This window comes from Muntiacus reevesi, chromosome 2 (assembly GCF_963930625.1).
Source record: "Muntiacus reevesi chromosome 2, mMunRee1.1, whole genome shotgun sequence".
Classification (NCBI taxonomy): domain Eukaryota; kingdom Metazoa; phylum Chordata; class Mammalia; order Artiodactyla; family Cervidae; genus Muntiacus; species Muntiacus reevesi.
The window spans coordinates 127,655,694-127,663,782 of NC_089250.1; the positions used below are offsets into that span (position 1 = coordinate 127,655,694).

General features: G+C 38.2%; 1 pseudogene; it reads right to left on the minus strand.

Annotated features, from left to right (window-relative positions):
* Window positions 1-1,828: 1,828 nt before the first annotated feature.
* LOC136157264 (craniofacial development protein 2-like) lies at window positions 1,829-3,088 on the minus strand (annotated as a pseudogene).
* Window positions 3,089-8,089: the final 5,001 nt, after the last annotated feature.

An 8,089-nucleotide genomic window follows, 5' to 3' on the forward strand; every position in this document is an offset into this window, starting at 1 on the left:
ACATGACCAATGGAGAAATCATAGCCTTGACTAGATGGACCTTTGCTGGCAAAGTAATGTCTCTGCTTTTTATTATGCTATCTAGGTTGGTCATAACTTTCCTTCCAAGGTGTAAGCATCTTTGAGTTTCATGGCTGCAACCACCATCTACAGTGATTTTGGAGCCCAAAAAAATAAAATCTGGCACTGCTTCCACTGTTTCCCCATCTATTTCCCACGAAGTGATGGGACCAGATGCCATGATCTTAGTTTTCTGAATGTTGAGCTTTAAGCCAAATTTTTCACTCTCCTCTTTCACTTTCATCAAGAGGCTTTTTAGTTCCTCTTCACTTTCTGCCATAAGTGAAAGTGAAAGTGAAGTCGCTCAGTCCTGTCTGACTCTTTGCCGGCATGGACTGTAGCCTGCTAGGCTCCTCCATCTATGGGATTTTCCAGGCAAGAATACTGGAGTGGGTTGCCATTTCCTTCTCCAGGCGATCTTCCCAACCCAGGTATTGAACCTGGGTTTCCCGCATTGTAGGCAGATTCTTTACCATCTTAGCCACCGAAGTCCCATAAGGGTGGTGTCATCTGCATATCTGAGATTATTGATATTTCTCCCGGCAATTTTGATTCCAGTTTGTGCTTCATCCAGCCCAGAGTTTCTCATGATGTACTTTGCATATAAGTTAAATAAGCAGGGTGACAATATACAACCTTGACGTATTCCTTTTCCTGTTTGGAACCAGTCTGTTGTTTCATGTCCAGTTCTAACTGTTGCTTCCTGACCTGCATATAAGTTGGCAGGTCTGGTGGTCTGGTATTCCCATCTCTTTCAGAATTTTCCAGTTTATTGTGATCCACACAGTCAAAGACTTTGGCATAGTCAATAAAGCAGAAATAGATGTTTCTCTGGATCTCTCTTGCTTTTTCGATGATCCAGCAGATGTTGGCAATTTGATCTCTGGTTGCTCTGCCTTTTCTAAAAGCAGCTTGAACATCTGGAAGCTCACAGTTCACGTATTGGTGAAGCCTGGTTTGGAGAATTTTGAACATCACTTTACTAGCATGTGAGATGAGTGCAATTGTGGAGTAATTTGAGCATTCTTTGGCATTGCCCTTCTTTGGGATTGGAATGAAAACTGACCTTTTCCAGTCCTGTGGCCACTGATGAGTTTTCCAAACTTGCTGGCATATTGAGTGTAGCACTTTCACAGCATCTCTTTTAGGATTTGAAATAGCTCAACTGGAATTCTATCACCTCCACTAGCTTTGTTCATAGTGATGCTTTCTAAGGACCACTTGACTTCACATTTCAGGATGTCTGGCTCTAGGTGAGTGATCACACCATCGTGATTATCTGGGTCATGAAGATCTTTTTTGTACAGTTCTTCTGTGTATTCTTGCCACCTCTTCTTAATATCTTCTGCTTCTGTTATGTCCATACCATTTCTGTCCTGTATTGTGCCCATCTTTGCATGAAATGTTCCCTTGGTACCTCTAATTTTCTTGAAGACATCTCTAGTCTTTCCCATTCTGTTTTGCAGGCTTTCTTATCTCTCCTGGCTATTCTTTGGAACTCTGCATTCAAATCAGAATAACTTTCCTTTGCTCCTTTGCTTTTCACTTCTCTTCTTTTCACAGCTATTTGTAAGGCCTCCGCAGACAACCATTTTGCCTTTTTGCATTTCTTTTTCTTGGGGATGGTCTTGATCCCTGTATCCTGTATAATGTCACAAACCTCCGTCCATAGTTTATCAGGCACTCTGTTTATCAGATCTAGTCCCTTAAATCTATTTCTCACTTCCACTGTATAGTCATAAGGGATTTGATTTAGGTCATACCTGAATGGTCTAGTGGTTTTCCCTACTTTCTTCAATTCTTCTCTGAATTTGGCAATAAGGATTTCATGATCTGAGGCACAGTCAGTTCCTGGTCTTGTTTTTGCTGACTGTATAGAGCTTCTCCATGTCTGGCTGCAAAGAATATAATGAATCTGATTTTGGTATTGACCATCTGGTGATGTCCATGTGTAGAATCTTCTCTTATGTTGTTGGAAGAGTGTGTTTGCTATGACCAGTGCATTCTCTTGCAAAACTCTATTAGCCTTTGCCCAGCTTCATCCCATACTCCAAGGCCAAATTTGCCTGTTACTCCAGGTGTTTCTTGTGTTCCTACTTTTTCATTCCAGTCCCCTATAATGAAAAGGACATCTTTTTTGTGTGTTAGTTCTAGAAGGTCTTGTAGGTCTTCATAGAACAGTTCAACTTCAGCTTCTTCAGTGTTACTGGTTGGGGCATAGGCTTGGATTACCGTGATATTGAATGGTTTGCCTTTGAAACGAACAGAGATCATTCTGTCATTTTTGAGATTGCATCCAAGTACTGCATTTCAGACTCTTTTGTTGACCATAATTGCTACTCCATTTCTTCTAAGGGATTCCTGCCCACAGTAGTAGATATAATGGTCATCTGAGTTAAATTCACCCATTCCAGTCCATTTTAGTTCGCTGATTCCTAGAATGTCTCATTCACTCTTGCCATCTCCTGTTTGACCACTTCCAATTTGCCTTGATTCATGGACCTAACATTCCAGGTTCCTATGCAATATTGCTGTTTACAGCACCGGACCTTGCTTCTATCACCAGTCACATCCACAACTGGGTATTGTTTTTGCTTTGGCTCCATCCCTTCATTCTTTCTGGAGTTATTTCTCCACTGATCTCCAGTAGCACATTGGGCCCCCAGCGACCTGGGGAGTTCCTCTTTCAGTGTCCTATCATTTTGCCTTTTCATACTGTTCATGGGGTTCTCAAGGCAAGAATAATGAAGTGGTTTGCCATTTCCTTCTCCAGTGGACCACACTCTGTCAGACCTCTCCGCCATGACCCGTCCATCTTGGGTAGCCCCGTCTGTCTTGGGTAGCCCCACTAAGCCATTGAGTTAGACAAGACTGTGGTCCTGTGATCAGATTGGCTAGTTTTCTGTGATTATGGCTTCAGTGTGTCTGCCCTCCGATGCCCTCTCACAACACCTACCATCTTACTTGGGTTTCTCTTACGTTGGACGTGGGGTGTCTCTTTATAGTTGCTCCAGCCAAGCACAGCCATTGCTCCTTATATTGGACGAGGCGTATCTCCTCACAGCAGCCCCTCCTGACCTTGAACTTGGAGTAGATCCTCTTGGCCCTCCTGCGCCCAGGCTTTGGGCAAATCATTTAGCATTTCTATGGCACTTATTTTCTCCTCTCTCTTAAGCAGCAGTTGGGAGTCAGAGATTGTTACACTTTCTGTATGTTCTAAGAGGCTTGCCAGTAGGCACTGGTGGTTAAAAAAAAAAAAAAAAAAAAAAAAAACCTGCCTGCCAATGCAGAAGAGAGGTGGATTTGATCCCTGACTCTGGAAGATTCCCCTGGAGGAGAAAATGACAACCCACTTTAGTATTCTTTCCTGGAAAATTCCACAGACAGAGGAGTCTCGCAGGCTACAATCCATAGGGTCACACAGAGTGAGACATAAATGAAGCGACTTAGCACAAATATTCTAAAATTCTATGATTTTAATTCCAGTTGAAGTCAGACAATAGCCCTAAACCTTTAAAAATAAAATAAATAGAAACCAGTAAGAATAGTTAAGTCTTGGGATCAGGATGCACTCCATACCTGGGACTGGGATGTACCTTTCTAAAGATAGGAAAGGTTAATTTTGAATTTAATATTCTCAGTATCATTCTGTACCTTGTACAAATAAATGAATACATTTCTTTAAATTATGCAGATTTAAAACCAAAGAGGCTGGGAGGAAGAAAGAATAGTATTACTACTTTTTCCATATTAAAAAAAAAATCCATGCAGTTTTCATGAATCTGATTCTCTGACTTGATTAAGCATTTCTACACTAAAGGTATCTACTTCATTGCTCTCATGCTCTTAGACAATGAAATTGATACCTTCTTAAATGTATATGTGTTTAGACAATTGAGCTTCAAAGAAGATAATTATGTCTCAAATTATTTTTATTATTAAAGTATAACATTATTTAGTATGTATATATAAGGTGAACTTCCCAGGTGACACTAGTGGTAAAGAACCCACCTGACAGTGCAAGAGATGTAAGAGCTATGGATTCAATCCTTGGGGTGGAAAGATCCCCTCAAGGAGGACATGGCAAACCACTCCAGTATTCTTGCTTCAAGAATCCCATGTAAAGAGGAGCCTGGAGGGCTACAGTCCATAGGGTCGCAAAGAGTCAGACACGACTGTAGCAACTTAGCACAAAGCATGCTCATATGGAAGATTACCATCAATTTATTGTACAAATCACACTATTATTGGTAGGTAATTAGATTATATCAATAATATACATATGATTTCAAGCAGACTAGGATTCATGGTTGTTATAAATTTATGGAGTATTATATTCAATTAGTAATAAAGTGTTTCTAGCAAGAGTCCATATAGTCAAAGCTATGGTTTTTCCAGAAGTCATGTATGGGTGTGAGAGATGGACCATAAATAAGGCTGAGCACCGAAGAATTGTTGCTTTTGAACTGTGGTGTTGGAGAAGACTCTTGAGAGTCCCTTGGACTGCAAAGAGTTCAAACCAGTCAGTCCTAAAGGAAATCAATCCTGAATATTCATTGGAAGGACAGATGCTGAAGCTGAAGCTCCAATACTTTGGCCACCTGATGCAAAGAGCCGACTCATTAGAAGATACCTTGTTCCTGGGAAAGACTGAAGACAGGAGGAGAAGGGGACGACAGAAGATGAGATGGTTGGGTGACAATGGACATGAATTTGAGCAAGCTCTGGGAGACGGTGAAGGACAGGGAAGCCTGGTGTGCTGCAGCCCCTGGGGTTGCAAGTAGTTGGACAGGACTGAGTGGCTGAACATAGCAGCAAGACAATTGCATGCCGTAAAGTTATATTATTGTGCCATTTCTTGCAGTGACGATTACTGAACCAGATTACTAAATAAAACACTTCTTAATACAATTGGAAATATGTTGGCAGTAATACAAATATTAGTGGCTAACAGAGTAAACTGAATAGTCCCTCCTTCATTGTGAATTTTCAATATGAAGAGTCTTTTTGATAACTTGGATTTATTTGAATACTTAAAGATTTTCAGATTGCCTATAAGGTCTATTAGTCATTCCTTCTGGCAATATTTAAAAGAAATAATAAGGGATTTGAAAGAATAATAAGTAAAGGAGAAAGCAGACTAAATATAGAGGAGAAAAGTGGGGAAATAAAACTCCTTGTACAGTGTGTTTCACTTTTTTTATGCATTTTTATGTAAATTTATCATAACTTGTATTAGTAAAAATTACTAACATGTATCAAAAACTAAATGTGCAAGGTACATTATGTACTTTACCTGGGCTGTCATATTAGAACATCTAATTAGATACATTTATTATTCTTATTTTATAGTTAAGGAAACTAAAACCCAGAACAGTTGAGAAAGTTGATCAAAGTCTCACAATGATATTCCCATGCATTGGAGAATGGTTTTGTTACTCTTTACGGCTATAGAGTGTCCTCCTTCAAACACGACAGTCTGAACATACTAAATATGACAGACTGAATATACTAAATAAATATCTACAAAAATATTTTGTTTCCCAAATCTGAGTAAATAGCCTTATCTCAATCATTGTTGGGAAGTAGGTCAACAGCTGTAAGGCATATATTAAAAAGCCATCAAAAGTTCCAAATAAAAATCAAAGGGAAAGATAAAGAGTTTTATCATGTGTATTTCAAATTTAACTGTTTTGCATAAAATTGACAGGGATGTGGGCATGTCAACAGATTTTCTGCCTGATGGAATTCTTACAATTCATAATGCTAATTATTTAAGATACTCAAATGCCATTAACATTCTCTTTATTAAATATTCTTTGAATTATTTTTATTTTATTGCAAGGCAATTTTAAATTATGGCAATGCTTTATCATAGGTTGACTAAACTGTAAATTTTACAAGTACAGACATCATGTTTCTTTTGCCTCAGTTGTTATTTCATTACCTAGTATAGTACTTGCCAACTAGCTGACAATAGTGTGTGTCCAGTGAATGGACAAATGAGTAAGTGAAAGAATTCTCTATTCATGTCCTTTCTCAATCCTTAATTTTTCTCTGTGAGATTTTAAATTATATGAGGACAGACTATAATCTTAATTTTGTCATGAACACAACTTACATAATCATGAAATGATTATATCACTTTTTATTTTCTGAAAAATAAATTCAGGTGAGCAGTGGTTTTTCTCCATCTCTGAGAAGGAAATGTATAATCTCTCATGTTTTCTAAAGGTAAGTCTCAATAACTGAATTGTCCTTTTTATACTATATTTAAAAAAGTGAAATACAGAAAGAAACCAGTACCTCAATGCCCATGTTGCATGTGAAAGTCAGGATTCTTAGTGCACTGTTAGAATTTATTTTGCAACTCACAGGCAGAACAAGAGCTCGGGTTCTTTGAAGATATAAACAGCATAAAAAATATAAAACTTTGAGACCATATGACTAAGAGTTTCATTTGAAAATTCATTCTGGTCATTTGAAAAGTAACTCACAAAGAATGAGGGAGTGATTGGGTAAGTGAAGGGAAGGCTTCCATCTTATGCTGTTTTTTAGTACTAAGGGCAGCATGACTTAGCATGTAGTAGGTATTCAAAGTTATTTGTTAAAACATTGAAAGAGAAAACAGAATCACAATGTATGGAAATAATGTAAAATGGAAATTTCTATTTATATTCACTAAGATCTTGTTTTTGCCTTATGTTTAATAAGAATCTTTTTCTGCTGAACAGAATAAAAACTAAAACTCTACCCAAAACTGAATTAATGAAAGTGTTAGAAGGTAAAATAAATACCAACTCTAAGTTTAAAGACATTTCAATAAAAATATTAATACAAAGTTAAAAATTATTCTAATAAATAGAGACATAGCATGAGAAGGGTGATTCCTAGAGTGGGCTTTTTGCACACACATTATTTGGTTGAATGTTTTGAGATCTATATGTTTTATTTTATTTTTTAAAGTTATTTTTAATTGGAGGATAATTGCTTTACAATGTTATATTTTTTTCTACCATACATCAACATGAATCAGCTATAGGAATACATATGGCCCTTCCTTCTTGAACCTCTGTCCCACCTCCTATCCTATACCACCCACCCTCTAGGTTGTCACAGGGCACCTGGTTGAACGCTCTGCCTCATACAACAAATTTCCACTGGCTATCTATTTTACAATTGGTGATATATATGTTTCAATGCTAGTCTCTTAATTCATCCCACCCTTAATCCCCCACTGTGTCCATAAGCCTGTAATCTATGTCTGATTGTTACCCTACAAATTGATTCATCAGTACCATTTTTTCTAGATTCCATATGTATGTATTAACATATGATATTTGTTTTTCTCTTTCTGACTTACTTCACTCTGTATAGCAGGCTGCAGGTTCTTACACTTTAGATCAGTGTTTCTCAAACTTTAGCTTGCATAGGAATTAGTTGGACAGTTGTTGAAACGAAGAATCCTAGTTTTACTTCCAGAGATTACAATTCACTAGATTTGAGGCAGGGAGGTGAATTTGCCTTTCTCAAAAGTTTTCAGTTGATGTTGATCATGCCAGTTTGAAGATAAGACGTGATCAATGCTACTTTAGATAATTTTAGACTCTTTAAATGTCTGTGTCGTGCTGTGCTTACTTGCTTAGTTGTGTCTGACTGTGATCCAGTGGGCTGTAGCCTGCTAGGCTCCTCTGTCCATGGGGATTCTCCAGCCAAGAATATTTGAGCTGGTTGTCATGCCCTCCCCCAGGGGATCTTCCCAACTCAAGGATCAAACCCAGGTCTCCCACATTGCAGGTGGATTCTTTACCATCCATGCCACCAGGGAAACCCAAAAATACTGAAGTGGGTAACCTATCACTTCTCAGGGTATCTTCCCAACCGAGGAATCAAACTGAGGTCTCCTGAGTTGCAGACAGCTGCTATACCAGCTGAACTACCAGGGAAACCCCTTTAAATATCTACTTTAATTCAAATCCACATTTTACAAATGTGTGTGTGAGTATAATATTTTCCTCCACAAGCAAAT